We start from the raw sequence: 16,601 nt of genomic DNA, 5'->3' as shown, positions 1-16,601 counted from the left end.
AAAGAAAAACATAACAAAACAGAAGCTATCAGAACCAATCAGATACTATCGGACATCAATAGAACATAACGGAACATCACATCTCCACAATAAAACATCATAAGCTTTCAAAACATAATCAACCTCATTCAATAAAATTTCAAACACTTTCAAAACAACTAAATATAATTCAAAAACCATCAAAAATTAATCATTCATCCCATAAAAACAACAAAAACCAACCAAAAAATAGGTCATTTCAACATTCAAGAGAGTATACTGATATTATATCTGAGAGACCTGTCACACTATTCCTTTATTCAGTTAATAGAGAGATATGCTCGTAAGTATAGGAAGGACATTCCTATATAGGATTAATCAGTCTCATAAAGTGGAGCCTAAGCAAGGCAACAATAGACGATGAAATAATTCAGCAAGTAATGGTAAGTTCATACTTATGAATCTTTTCAAGGAAAGAAAAGAAAAGGGTCTATGTTTCAAATGTGGTGAAGAATATACACGATCATGCCTCCAAGTGTACTTACAAGAATGCCAAGGCCAAGAAATACAATATGATAAAGCTTGAGGATGTGGATGATAAGGTTATTGATGAACCAACAATGAGTGTGCAAGCTAAATTTGAAGAGCATGATGAGGATCATGATCCCGATTAGCCTCATGAGGTTGCAAATGGATTTCCATTTGACCCTAGTGGACATATTCCTTTTAATCCTAATGGGATAGATTTACTCTTATTTCCACTACCCTTTGTTCTATTTCCATGGATACTTGGATATGTTCAAAGAGCCCCAATACACTTCATATGAAGGACACTATTCATGGAAATGATATGTTTACCTTGATAGATAGTGATAGTACACATAGTTTCATGAATAAATCATTTGTGGACAAGTTACACTATTTTTCCACTAATTTACAACAACTCATAAGAGTATAAGTAGCTAATAGTGAAGAGGAAATCATCACTCAAATGTACCCATAGGTGGGAATGTAGTTAGCTGAAAATTATGAGGTACAAGTGAACCTAATTGCTTTGGAAATATGACCCATAGATATTGTGCTTGGGTGTGATTGGCTGATAACTTTAGGAGAATTTACTATGGATTTCTTGTAGTTGTATATGGAGTTCTCCATTGATGGATAGCTTATCCATCTACAAGGAATCCCTAGTAAATTTGATTTTCAACTTATCACCATTAAATAACTTAAGGAGTACAAGAGGTGCTCTCAGATTTTTCTTTTACACTTGAATAAAGAGGTTGAATATCAGTCCAAGAATTCAGCTGAGTATTCAACTTTGAAAGCTCTACTTGAGGAGTACAGGGACTTGTTTGAAGTACCTACTTCATTACCTCCTAATAAGAGAGTAGTGGATCACCCTATAAATTTGGAGCGTCATTCAAAGCTAGTCAATAATCCATCCTATAGATTGTCTAAATGTGAGCATGAAGAAGTAGCCAAGAAAATCAAAGAACTTTTACAAATGGGATTCATTGAGCCTAGTTTTTCACCTTATGCATCTCCGGTCTTGTTGGGGAAGAAGAAAGATAGATCCTTCAGGATGTGTATTGACTATAGGGATCTAAATAAGATCATAGTGAAGAACACATATCCAATTCCTAGAGTGATGATTTACTTGATGAGCTCAAGGATGCCAGGTTCTTTACCAAGATTGACTTGAGATCTGGATATCATCAGATTTATATGAGAGATGGTGATGAAGTTAAAAATACATATAGGACTAATCATGGGCTATACCATTTTCTAGGGATGTCATTTGGGCTTACTAATGCTTCAACTATCTTCTAGAGTCTGATGAATAAGATTTTACAGCTTTTTCTCTTCTAGTTTATCCTAGTCTTATTTGATGACATATTGATTTACAGTAAGACTCTATAGGACCGTTTATCACATATAAGGAAGGTTTTTGATATATTAAGGCATCACAGACTCCTTGCTAAGGAGAAGAAGTGCTCTTTCATGCAAACTAAGGTGGAATATTTGGGACATATTGTCAAAGAAACGGGGATATAGGTTGATCCTAAGAAGATGAAGTATGTTAGAGAATGGCCAACATCTACTACCACTACTTCACTTAGAGAGTTTCTTGGTATATCGTCATTCTATCGTAAATTCATTAAGCATTATGTGACTGTAGCAGTTCCTTTGACTGACAAGTTGAAGAAAGAAGCTTTCTTTTGGGATGCACTTTGTCAGTTAAAGGAATTACTTGCTTCTACTCCTATTCTAGTATGCTTGGATTTCTCTAGAGAGTTTACCATACAATGTGACGCTAGTGGTCATGGCATGGGGGTTATTTTATTGTAGGAGCATGGAGTTATTTCCTTTGAAAGTTGCAAGCTTATAGATGGCTATAAATATCTATGACTAAGAGATGTTGGCTATTCTACATGATTTTGACATCACTCATACAAGGGGCAAAGACAATGTGGTAGCTAATTCTCTTTCTAGAATGTGGGCATGTCGGGTTTAAAGTATATGACTAAGTTACATGGTGACTGGATTGAGGAGTTATAGGAAGCCTATCTTTTGGATGATAAGCTCAGCCATGTACTTCACAAATCATAGCAAGGTCATATGGAGAAAAATTCACATTACTAGCTTAGAAATGACCTAATGTGGCTTAATCGCAAGATTGTTATTCTGTCTATTTCTTCTTTCAGGCTAGAAATTATTGAGGGGTTACATTCTTTGCCTATACTTGGACATTTTGGAGTGTTTAAGACTTATTATAAGATCGGTAAAAGCTTTCACTAGAAATACTTGTGGAGAGATATTAAGAACTATGTCAGGAAGTGTATGACTTGTCAATAGAATAAGGATAGCATCCATAAGCTAGTTGATTTGTTGCAACCATTTCCTATCCCTGAAGGAAAATGGACACATATTACCATGGATTTTATTACTAGCTTACCTAGTACCAAAAAGGGTTGGAATAATATCTATGTGGTAGTGGATAGACTTATTAAGACAACCCATTTTATTACTACAAAGACCTAGTTCATTGCTTCACAAGTGGCTAGTCAATTTATGGAGCAGATCCTTAGATTACATGGATTATCGCATGTAATTGTGCATAATAGGGATATCGAGTTCATGAATAACTTTTGGTAGGCAGTGTTCAACTCCACGGATACTAAATTGGCTCCTTCTACAACCTATCATCCATAGATCGATGGTCATAGAGAAATGATAAATAAGTGACTTAAGACTTATCTTCGCCATTTCTTTCATGATATACATCACGTGTAGAATTCATGGTGGCATTTGGATAAGTTTTCCTATAGTAACTCAACTTATGCTAGCAGAGTTCCAAGAGGAAGAGTTAGTTTTATTGAAAATATCCAAGTCTCAATATTCTACTTTAAAGGATAGATCCATCAACAAACTTGCACATAGGTTCTATGGACCCTACAGGAACTTGAAGTGCATAGGAGACTTGGAATATAGATTGGAACTTCCCTCTTCCACTAAGATTCATAATGTATATCATGTTGGTTAGCTCAAACCATTTTATGGTACTCATACGGAAATTGTTGATGAGTTGCCTCTCCTATGGATGAGGAAGGGCTTATTTAGTACATTCCTAAGGAGCTCATAAGTTAGCATGAAAAGAAGCTTTGTTCTTGCTCTATCTTTGAGTATTTGATCAAGTGGAAGTGTTTATTACTTGAGGAAACTTCTTGGAGACCAAATTCTATTTTGGATGAGTTTTCCTATCTATGAGATGCTTTAGTGATTGAGATATAATCAACATGGAAGCCAATTGTGCTATACATGGTCACCCCACCACTGAAGGTACAAGTGGCAAATGGAGCTAAAGAGTTCAGCAAGGAGATATGCCTACAAATGCCCATTGAGCTATCATAGTCTTACACCATTATGGCAAACTTGATTGTCCTAGATATGGGCCCTATAGACATTATTATTGGCTACAATCAACTAAAAAAGATTGAAAGGTTTTTCTTGGATCTTAATCGGATGTTTATGGAGTTTACTTGGAAGAGGCAGTAAGTAACACTTAATGGCATAGAGAGAAAACAAGTGGAAGTAATCAGTAAAAAGAAAATGAAGAGAGAAATTAATGTAATGTCACGTATTTTTATGATTGTTCTCTCAAAGGTGAATAAAAAACATCAATCTTTTGCACTAAAAGCATGATCCATGTCTTTGCAAACTTTTTGGAATATTTTAAAGATATATTTCAGCCTCCTACATCATTACTACCCAAGATAGAAGTGGACTATCCTATTGATTTGGCACCTGACACTACACCTATTAAAAAACACTCTTACAGGTTGTCAAAGTATGAAAGTGAAGAAGTGGAGAAAAATGTTAAAGAATTGCTGAAAATGGGGTTCATTCAACCTAGTCAGTCACCCTTTTCTTATCCCATACTACTTATTAAGAAGAAATATGGATCCTACAAGATGTATTATAGGGACCTCAACAAGAGCACTATTAAGAACAGGTACCCAATCCCCCACGTTGATGGTTTGTTGGATGAACTTTAAGGATGCAAAAGTATTTACTAAGATTGACTTGAGGTCAAGCTACCATCAAATCTGGATGAAGGAAGGTGATGAGTACAATACAAATTTTAGAATAGAAAGGGATCTCTACTACTTCTTGGTTATGCCATTTGGGCTTTCCAATGCACCTGCTACTTTCCAAGATCTTATGAACAAGGTTATACAACCATTCTTGTATAGATTTGTCTTGGTATTATTTGATGATATTCTCATATATAATAGGGATAGAGATGATCATTTTTAGCATGTCCATGCAGTCCTTCTCACATTGAGACAACATAAGTTTTTTGCAAAGGAAAGTAACTGTACTTTTATGCCCAATGAGGTAGAATATTTGGGTCATATTGTGGGTGAGAAAGAGATCAGGGTGGATCCAAAGAAGGTACAATGCACCAAAGATTGACACGTACCACAAAATTCTACTTCATTGAGAGGATTTCTAGGACCATCATCTTTTTCTCAGAGATTCATCAAGGATTATACCCTTGTAGTAGCTCCTCTCATCACTGATAGATTGAATAAAAATGCCTTCTTTTGGGATGCTACATCCACAAAGAGGTTTGAGGAGCTGAAAAAAATCCTTATTTCAGCACCTACTTTAGTGTGGCCACCAGACTTTTCCAAAGAATTTACCATCTATGCTAACATTACTGGTCATGGTATTGGGGTTGTTCTATGCCAAGAACATGGTGTTATTGCCTATGAAAGTAGCAAGTTGGATGATAAAGAAATGGAACTCCATGTCTATGAGCAAGAAATGTTACCCATACTTCATGCCATTAAGAAGTGGTATCACTACATTTATGGTAGCCATTTCAAAGTCAAAATTGATCACACTAAGTGTGCTAAAGTATTTTTTTTTTCACAACCTAACCTAACTCCTAAGAAAAAAAGGTGGTTAGCTACATTGTAGGGTTATGACTTTGAGATCTCTTATGTGGCATGCAAGGATAATATAGTGGTAGATGCATGATCTAAGATGTGGGTGTGTTCCATTTCTACTATTTTTACTGTTTACAAAGATTGGATCCAAGACATAGAGGAAGACTATTTATTAGATGAGCACATGGCCAACATCATGAAGAATTTACAACAAGGCAATGAATTTGAATTTCCCAATTTTAAGTGGTAGAATAGACTTTTTTGGTTTAAAGATAGAGCATATTTGATTCCTCGGACATCTTTTAAGCAAAGGATCTTACAGAAGATGCATTCTTCTCTTTTGGCAAGGCATATTGGTTTATTTAAGACCTTTGATAAGATCCATAAATGCTTTTATTGGAAAGGGATTTGGAAAGATGTCAAAGAATATATGATGTAGTGTTTACCATTACAACAAATAAAGAATCCAATTTGTTGCCTAGTAGTCTACTTTATCCATTACCCATTCCACATAGTAAATGGGCTAATATTAGTATGTACTTTATTACAAGATTACCTACAACTAAGCAATGTAGGAATAGTATTTTTGTTTTGGTTAATGGTCTTACCAAATCAGCCCATTTTATACCCACCAAAGTCAAGTATTTAGCCAAACAAGTGGTAGATCAATTCATGGAAAGAGTTTTTAGACTTTACCTATGAAGATTGTTTCTGATAGAGATAAAAAATTCATGGAAAATTTTTGAAAAAATCTTTTCATTTCCATGGGAACAAAGTTAACTCCAAGTACAACTTATCACCCACATAAACAAATGATCAAACTAAAAGAGTCAACAAGTGGTTGGAAGTCTACTCGCGACATTTTTGCCATGACACACAAAATGCATGGGATCATTGGATTCATCTTGCAGAGTTTTGTTACAATAACACATACCAAATGAGTATAGACATGTCACCATTTAAGGCTTTATATGGCTACAAGGTTCAAGTATCTTCAACACTATTTCATGGTAAAGTAAATCCCCTTGTGAAGGAAGAACTAGAAAAGATGGAGGCCTTAATGAAGCAAAGCAAGGAAAATATTTGAAAGGAAAAATAGACTATGAAATCTTATGCTGATGATGAGCAAAGGCATGTGGACATTGAAGAGGGAGAATGGGTATTCTTGAAGGTACCTAAGTCCCACTATGCTTCTCTTAAAGGCGGACATAATAAGCTTGCTCGTTGCTATTATGGTCTATATCAAATTTTGAGAAAAGTTGGAGATCTTGCCTACCAACTTGATTTGCCTTCAACCACACGTATTCACAATATTTTCCATGTCTCTCAACTCAAAAAGTATATTGGACCTAATATTCAAGTTGTTGAAGAATTACCTCCCCTTGATGGGTTAATCATCTATGAACCCAAGAAGATTGTTGGTATAAGCGAGACAAGGTTCTAAGGAATCGTATTTACCTAAGAATATCTTATTAAATGGAAGGGTTTGTCTATAGAAGGATCTTCTTGGTAGCATGCTTCATATTTGGAATAATTTCCAGGGCTTCTTCAAGAGGAAACTAGCTCTCTGACCAGTGGACAATTTGCAGTATAATATTTGTGCATTCAAGATAATTGATCTACTGATGTCAAAATTGTATTTTGAAAACATAAATGGTTACACATTGAAGTATACTTCATTTCTATACTTCATATGTGCCAATCCGATATGTCTGTCCAAAATTAAGGGCCATTTTCTGTAGTTGTCTTATTCAGGATGGAATTTTAGAATTCACTATTTGATCTTGATGATGCTTCTACAAGGCTAGTTCAGTATTGGGTCTTCTCTATTCATTTCTACCATTCATTTACCTTTTCATTTTCAAGTTTTGAGGACAAAACTTTCACATAGGAATGAATTGTAATAAAACAAATGTTGTACCCTTTAGCTTAGGGGAATTAGCTTAATTGGGACTAGAGTATAAAAGGCAAGGGTATGCCATTGTAATCATCTTTTTTAGCACATTTGAAAACTTCTTCATTTTCTTGGAGTTTAGGGGTTCTTGCCTTCCCCACCAACATTGAGGGTGAATACTCAATGCCCACCATAGCAAGAGGTGGATTTCTTGCAGCAATCTCTCATCCATTATTTTCCTTGTACTTTGTTTCATAATAGCTATGGCTTCATTGCACTGATGACTTAATACAACTTCAGCTATAGCATGGCTATAGCTAGTTGTCTCAATAATTGTTGTTTCTTGGTTTTCGTGTTATTTTAAATTAATCTAGGCTAAGTGCATTTCACCCATGGTCCTATTGAGTACCATGAGGGTGAGGCCATGACTTGATATTAGTGTAATAGGAGAGTCATCTGGGTCATTTGACCCAATCACATTGTATTTTTCCACTAATCTCGAGCTTTTGGTTATCAGATTGAGGGATTCCCTAGTCTCCTTGTAGAGTATTAAGCACTAGATATTGTGAGTGAGCCACCTAAGTATTACATTATTTCCTTAGAGGAATTTCATGGTTAATTTTATATGAAACACATGGCTTCTGACTAATGACCTTATATATAAATAATTGAATAATATAGACATGCTTTCTTCTTTTTCTTTGAGAAATCTTGTCTTGAAAAGAATTGTGATTTTAAATAACTTACATTGTTGCAATATAGATTCAATACAAGACCTGCTCTACATTCATGGGACTACTCTTGGCAAAATGACTTTATGAAGATCTTCAAAAGTCTCTATTGTCCCTGAGGATATTTTCTGGATAGGCATTGGCCTTGGTATGGCATCTACTACTTCATTGATGCCAAGAGGCTAGCATACCTTGAGATTAATCTAAAGAGGATTCAATGGATGGAAGAGTTGAAGCTTGTCAAAATAATCTTGCTTGAGGAACCTAGGGTTAATGCCATAATAAATGTAAATAATTAAATACCTATCAAGATCAGTATATTTATGATCGAGTAACTGACATCATCCCACCTGATAGGATAGTACATCTTGACAGACTAAAATGGAATATTTATATAATTAAAATGTTTCCTAGAATAGCCTGATGAGTATGCTCTTCTTAAAGTCCATGAGAAGCCTCATGTGTCGAAAGATGGATAAATTGTTTAGTAGAGGTAACTATCATAGATAAATAGACTATCATAAAGTAATTTATATTAAAAGTTAAAAAGTAGTTTTTTCTTAAGACATTAGCTAAACTTGCAAAGAGATCTCAAGAAAAATAAAGAAAATTAGAGTTCTATTTTATAAATTTATCAATTTTTAAGAAATATATTTAGAATTATTATACTCTTATCAATATCTTTTATTCAAAGTGTCGTTAAAATAGTCAAGTAAAAGTAGTTACTTAAAAACATTAGCTTAGAAATTATTTGAAAAGTAATTCCTTCATGAATTGCACATACATTTTTTGTAATTTAGCCAAATGGAATAAGTATTCCATTTAGTTTCATTTTCTTGTTTTTCACTAAATAAAAAATAATCAAAACACCTTAGTAGTTAAAATATGTGAACACACACATATAGAGAGTAAACTCAAGTCATGAGTTGGTCATTATTTTGAATGGAAGATATTGAGATTTCATTGGAAAAGTTACTTTATACATTGTCTAAAAAGTTTTATTTTAGTTAATTATTTTGCTTGAAGCAAAATATTGAAATTGATTCTAAAGACATCTGTGCCTTTGATAATAAGAGGTGATTGAGGCATTGTGTCATCACCACGGACATGCCCAAAAACTCTTCACTAAGAGTTGTAATAAATTGCCTAAGTCCACCAACCACCACTTAGGTATGTATGGTCATTTGTACAAGAATATTCTACCTTGTGGGGCAAGTAAGAGGTTACAGTCTCATACCTGGTTCTTTGATAGGGAAAGAAACCAATATGAGCCCAATAATGTGGTGTAGAGTGGGAAGGCTCGAGATGAGTAGGGTATGATGGCAACCTGGTTTTGGGTTTGTTTTACTCTTCGAAGTGTTTGCAATTATTATAATAATGTAAATACTTTATTTTCTAAACGAATGCTTTTATGTTGGTGCCTAAGAATGTGATAATGAGCCTTGTATATAAACATTAATTAAGGAAGTTATGTATTTCATAGCATGATGAGCATGTTTTCTTAAATAACTAAAATACACCATATCTAAAAATGGCAAGCGGATGGACATTCTTCTAAGGAAATCATCTTATGGCGGCTAGGTGGACCATGTTAGCTGTAAATTGTGACCATCCTATGAGTCAAGTCCTCGATTACATTTAGCACCATTTTAGGGGTCAGTGTGAGACTTGGCCTTATGGGTAAAGGATTTAACACTAAATTTTTTCTCCTTTCTCATGTTCATTGAAGAAATTATGGTGCTTTCTTGCCTGGAGTCTTTGATGGCTTCCATCCTAACTTGATGCTAGATTATTGCTAGAGATCGTAGATGTGTCAATAGGAATCTACATGTTGATTCTCATGGGATTGTTGAGATATTCAAGCTCAATCTATGTACTACCTACCAACATGATAGCCGAGCATGTGTAGCTGTCAATCATGTGTGTGTCTTGAAAAAGTCGGTAGAGCTGACTTAACTAGAGTTAGAGAGTTAGTACCTACTACCTATCGACATGACACCCGGGATTACGTAGCTGTCTTGAATAAGTCAGTAGCTAACTTAACTAGAGTTAGAGAGTTAATTAGTGGTTGGTCATTAGACCTAAGTTAGATGTACTTTGTACTTTTGAGTGTAATAATAATAAAGATGAACATTGAGAGCTGACTTGTAATGAATGAAGCTAAGAGGAGAGAGGAGAAAGAACTAAAGAAAGATAAAGAGAGCAAGAAGAAGAGAAATGAAGATAATAACCTTAGTCTATTAAATGGTAATAATATTATAATGAAATTACTCTTTAGAAGCTCCTTATATAACACTATTTTAGTTCAAAAAATGAGACATAAAATTTTGGTCTTTACCTTGGTTTCTAATTTCTTTTCAAAATGGTCATGTGTGGGAGCTTTTGCTCAACTTCCAAAGCCCATGAACCACTTATTGCTCAAGTGTTTCAAGCTGAATGCAAATGGCTACATCTCACATAGCCATATGCACTCTCGAGCCTATGAGTGTAGTGAGCTTACCTCAATACCCGATCGAGTACCCTTCTCTCTCAAGTACATCAGCAGTTTCACGATCTGAGATGTGAGCTCAAGCAACCTCAATCATCCACCTTCAAGCTCCATGCTCAATAGCCATGCACGCGAGACAAGAGAAGAGAATAAAAGAGAAGAAGAGAGGAGGAGAGGGAGAGCTTCTCCACCACGGTCCCTCATCCTCACATACTCACTCCCTCACACTCTCACACTCCTCCCCCTAACACAAGCACAAGCAAGCAAGAAGAAGAAGAGAAGAGAAGAAGAAGAAGAAGAGGAGAGCCACTTTTGCCACACACCAAGAATGAGCTCTCTATTCACTTTTTGGCTTTTATATATGCCCTTATCCCTTTGGGCACCCATCCCCTTTTTCGCATGACTGGACATCTTGCCAAGGTCCTCTTTTCCTATTTCCTTCTATTTTACATTATACCTTTACGAAGTATAATTATAAGGGGTCTTATTAATTCAAATTAAAGGATATTATCACCTTATTATGGTTTGTAAAAAGAAGCCTTATTTATACCCATTCACAAAGGAGAATCTTAACCATGAGAAATTGGGAAGTAATAATATGAAGAAGGGCTTACCTAGGCATTAGTTATTATTTTGCATCACTTTCAAGTTAACATAACTCTAAATGAAACAGAAAGTGCTTGAAGTATTTCAAGAAAAAGGGATTGCATCTTCTTTTGCAAAGCAAGGATGTTGTTTTGGGTTTTTGATTTTATCTTTTTAAGAAAGATTGATTTTCAATGAGATTGTTTGGATTAACGTGATTGGAAAAGGAATGTTTTTCTAACCATTATTGATAATATATTGATTTCTTGTGTCCTCATGGGTGGATTTATAGTTATACACTAAACCTCCCCTAACGTTAGTGGTAGGAGCCCTTCACCAAGGGGTTGTTTGACCTATTGGAGATTAGGACCAACCCCATATATAAGAGGTCTCTCCACAGGGAGGACGTTAGGCTAGGAGGCAACAATGGTGCCAAGGTGGTTATAGCCATAAATCCCTTGGATCTGTCAAATATGATCCTAACTCTTATGGGTCAAGGATGGACTTCCTTAAAGGCCATGATGCTAGCTAGATAAGGGAAAATTGGTGGATTGTGTGCCTGATATTGGACATGAGTCCTCAAATTAAGGGACGGAATGCTAGGTTGGCATTGCACTATAACGTGCCCGCTCCTCAAATCGCGGGATACGTCTTAGTAGTCCATCGAGAGATATATCTAGAAGACGCCGCCCGGCACTCCCAAGGAATGACACGGGGTTTGCCAACTAGGGTCTCTCAAATCTGCCCTGCAATAGAACTTATCCGATCATTCCCACTAGGATCGACCTGAAGTACGGGTTCCTAGCCAACATTGTCTAAGGTCATAGACCGACTTTTTCCTAACATTTCTTTTGAGGAAAGCTCTCAGCTAACCGAGACCACCCTTCCGTAGGATAGACCCATTGGTCACATCCACCACGCTTCCCTCAGGGTTGTTTTAGTTATCTAATTACCTACCACATTATGTTTGACATATAGAGGTAGCTTCCTTAATTAACCTGTTAATCACAGGTTCCTTTACGTAATTTAGGGCACAAACATGAAGACAAGATAAAACAAGATCAAACACTTCCTTAACTTATCTTCGGATTAATGTGTGTCTCCTACCCATACAGGAGAATTAAGTGTTCCTTTCTACCTCCACAGAAAAATCCTTCCGTCTTCTAGCACAACAAACCCCGAAGGTTTATCCTCCCAAGATTCCGCCTTGTAACTAGTATCAAGGCCTTGAGATCCCATATCAAGTCACGTAGAACACTTGGGTAGGGCTTGGAGGCATTGGGATTTACGGCCAGAGCCCCCACTGGAACCCAAGCGTCCTCCTATGCCAAGTAATTTCCACAGAGAGACCTCTCGCAACAGGTTTGATCCACATTCTCGGTGCGGATTCACAACCCCCTTGGTTAGGGTTTGGCGGTTTGTGGGGGGTAGCTAGCGCCATCCTTCCTTAATTATCCCTTTAGGAAATCAACCACAGCTGAAGCAACTAGCTTAAAAACAATTACTAGGGAAAACATCCCTTTTTGCTTCCATGGCAATCAGTCATCTCAGACCTGGCCATGCAATCATCCAATCACACCCCACTTGGTTTAACATCCAAAACTACATTAACAAACATTTGAATGCACAACCTCTTGCTTCAAGGCATCGCAATCCTATTGCATGCACAATCAGAATTTAACTTGGATGTATCAAAACACTTTTCTTTTTCAAACAACCAAGCATAACTTGGGTCACAATCCATCTTTAACAAGATCAACCTTCTTGAGAAACCATTTCAACAGTTCCAAGCAACATGCTTAGAATAAATCAACTACCCTAAAGTTTGCTCTCCCCCTTGGGTTAGGGCTTCGCAAGGTCAATTTAACAAATTCCTTCTAGATCCTTTAAATGATCTAAGTGATTTCACCTTGACCTTTATTACTCATGGCCACCTATTAGGGGTAGAAGATCAACCCAATTCCTAGAGTAGCTATCTAATGTCACGAGTCACCAAGTGCTAACCCATATTGCTAGTACATCACCAAGAGTACACTAACAAGATTCCAACCTGATTAGCCATAGGTTATCCAATCTTCATCTATCAGTTAGAGCTCGGACAAGGATCTCTGAACGGAATTACTTTTAGAACTACTGTTCTAACAATATTTATCGTGCAATCCCATTGTGTGTGCAAGATAGCATATATCGACCATGTGCATGATCTAACTGTTACTTTAATGTAATCTATCATCCTTGTGCATGAAAAACTGGTTTGCAATCTTAGGGTGCTATTGCATTATTTTGATAAGGGAGTATATGAAAGTCTAGGTTTCTTTCCTATGATGAAAATGTATCTTACGAACGGAAACTAACATTTCATGTGTTTCTTTTAATCATGATTGCGAAACATGAATTCTAAATGACTATTCATGCACTGAACTGGGTTAAAAGCTATTATTTTATGTGAAATAGTGCAAAAAACTTATCATTTTATGTGTGTAAAAGCTATCATTTCATGCATATAAACTTATGCGAACTCCATACTCTATCATTTCGTGCATGCAACCTAGCGCTTAAGACTCGTTCGTGTTCCATGCATGTAGCTAACCCCTTCATTTCTTTCACGAGAAATAAAAAGTAATTAATTACAAAGCTTAAAGAACTTGGGTTTGATTTGTGATCATAGGGGCATTCGTCATGTTAGTCACTCCGCTTGCCTCTCCCGCATTACCGGTACCAATGGTAGCTTTGGCACCTACGCTTCCCACAACTTTCTTCTTGGGAGCCATTTTCCCCGCGGAGATTTGGAGAGTTCGGGCCTCGATGGATTTCGGGACGATAGGCTCGGATAGGAAGGGTCATTAGATAGGGGTCCTTTGCCAAAAGGCTGGCTTCACGAACGCGACTCCTCGAGGCTACACATCAACTCTCACTCCCTCTCTTTCTTTCTCCCTCTCTCTCTCTCTCTTCTCCTTCTTTTCCTCTTCTTTTCTCTCTCTCTCCTCTTCCTCTTCTACTTCTTTCTCTCTTCTTCTCCTTCTTCTCTTCTTTTTCTCCTTCTCTCTCACTACTTCTCTTCTTCTTCTTTTCTCTTCTTCTCTTCCTCTACTCCCTCTTCTTCTTATTTTCTCTTCTTCTCTTCCTCTACTCCCTCTCTCTTCTTCTCTCCCTCTCCTCTTCTTCTTCTACTTGTTCTCTTCTTCTTCTTCTCCTTCCCCCTTCTCTCTCTCCTTCCCTTCTTCTCTCCCTTTCCGCTTCTTCTTCTTCTTCTCCTCTTCTTCTTCCCTCTCTCTCCCTCCTTCCTCTTCTCTCCTTCTCCTTCTCTCCTTCTCCTTCTCTCCCTCTCCTTCTCTCCCTCTTCTTCACTTCTTCTCTTCTCTCTCCCTCTCCTCTTCCTTCTTCTCTTCTCCTTTTTTTCTTCTCCTTCTCTTCTCCCTCTTATTCTCCTTCCCTTCCCCTTCTCTCTCTCCCTCCTCTTCTACCTCTTCTCCTTCTCCTTCTCCTTCTCCTTCTCTCTTCTCTCTCTCTTCCTCTCGTTCTTCTCCTCCTCCTTCTTCTCTCTCTCACTCTCTCTCTCTTATCATCATGACGGCCTGATCATCGCCTTTTTTTTCTTGCATAAAGGCTATGCCTTTATATAGTGTTTTAACGAGGGGGGGTCACCGTGACAGCCACCTGTTCTTCACGAAGGAAGGGGGGCGCTATCAGAAAACGGAGGGGGGGCCGTGCTGCAGTAGGGGGGGAAGCTCCTCGCCATCTGGGGGCTGCATGCCACCCCATCTCCCACATTCCACTCCCTCCTCTCTCTCTCTCTCTCTCTCTCTCTCTCTCTCTCTCTCTCTCTCTCTCTCTCTCTCTCTCTCTCTCTCTCTCTCTCTCTCTCTCTCTCTCTCTTCCCGCCATGCACACGATAGGGGGAGATATATATATATATATATATATATATATAAATTTTGAAAAAATTAAAAGGGGGGAGTTCCTATGGGGGGAAGGCGCGGGGGTCATGGGGGGGGGGGGGATGTTACATGCACCTTGGAGAAGGCATAAGATAAATACATTGTTTTGTATCTGCTTTCAAAGGATTGTTTGCCTTAACACGTCTTAATCCTATAGATAGATGATCTCGGTAAGCTGAATTTTTCTTCAAGATGCTAAATTTAAGAAGTGACCGAATGCACTATCTAGTGTAGACCCCAATCAATGCCCTTTTAAGGGAACAGAGTCAAGACTATACCCTACAAGTAGAGGGGTTGACCTATATCACTCCCCCTCATTTCTCACTCAATATGAACCATGTGTGGCACTAATTTTCTTTGGTTTGAGTTGATTTGTGAATGGAGTGGCTCAAGGATTAATACTAGTAAAGATGCTAGCCGACCTTAGAACAAATTAGAAATCCCAATTCAAATCAATTATTATGGGTTACAATCAAAACCTTCTATTGTGAGGTGGACTCAAGAGAGCCTAAGTAACAAACCCCATGTTATATCTAAGGAGTGCTGGGTGGCATCACTTAGGAAAAGTGTCTCAATGGACCACTAAATCATGCTACTAAGGGCTTCTCATAGCTAGGCACATTACATTCTATATTCACTCAAAAGCCATTTTTAAATATCTTAATCCAATTCAACATGTCATGGATGCTTCTACTAATGGAAGAGTTTTGAAGAATGGCAAGTATGTGGCAATTATTTATAATCTCTATGGAGTATGATCAAGATTCATGTTGCAATATATACTGTCAAGAAAAGGACTAAGAGATGAGGGAAAAGAGAGTAAAAGAGAGAGAAAATAGGAGAGAGAATGAGCGATGAGGAGAGAGAAAGACTAGAAAGATAGGAGAGAAGAGAGAAAAACCATGGGAGATATAAACAAGAAGGTTAGATGAGAGATAGTAATTGTATTATTTTCAAAAAGTCTTGAAAATTGCGTATCTCACACATTTTATACTTGTGTTAGTATGACAAAGTAAGATCTAATATGTAGATCATTCTATAAAGTAAAATGAAGTTGGTTGGTTACCTACTCACAGGGATCTAGGCTACACCTACCTACCTACTTAGGGAGTTGAATATTTGAAGCTACATACATTATCTCAAAGATAAAGTGCGAAAAAGACTTGTTCCGTTTATGAGTGAAAGTATGGCATGGTGATACAAAAATTATATATGTTTTTAGTTTTTCACTTTGGTTCTTTTTAGAAAACTTGGATGGAGTTTGGAATTTCTTTTTATGCACTTGAAGAAATATTTAAAAGTTTTATAATAGAAAGTTGAAATTTTAAAAGAAGGGTAGGGAGGCTCATTATACTTTGGCCATCTAGAAATTTGATGTGTAGTGGTGGTGGCTATATACAAACTTCCTTTTTAATTTTTTTGAAAAAAAAGTGATATGAGGTCTTGTGTGGGAGCTCTTTGTTGATGCTAGTTCACTTGATGCTCTATTCTTCCTACTCAGAGTTTCTAGGGTTGTACTGACTTAGGGCT

Source organism: Lygodium microphyllum, chromosome 25, assembly GCF_053477565.2.
Source record: "Lygodium microphyllum isolate KBCC chromosome 25, Lygodium_microphyllum_v1.1.10, whole genome shotgun sequence".
NCBI classification, from domain to species: Eukaryota; Viridiplantae; Streptophyta; class Polypodiopsida; order Schizaeales; family Lygodiaceae; genus Lygodium; species Lygodium microphyllum.
Note: the sequence above shows the minus strand (reverse complement) of the source record.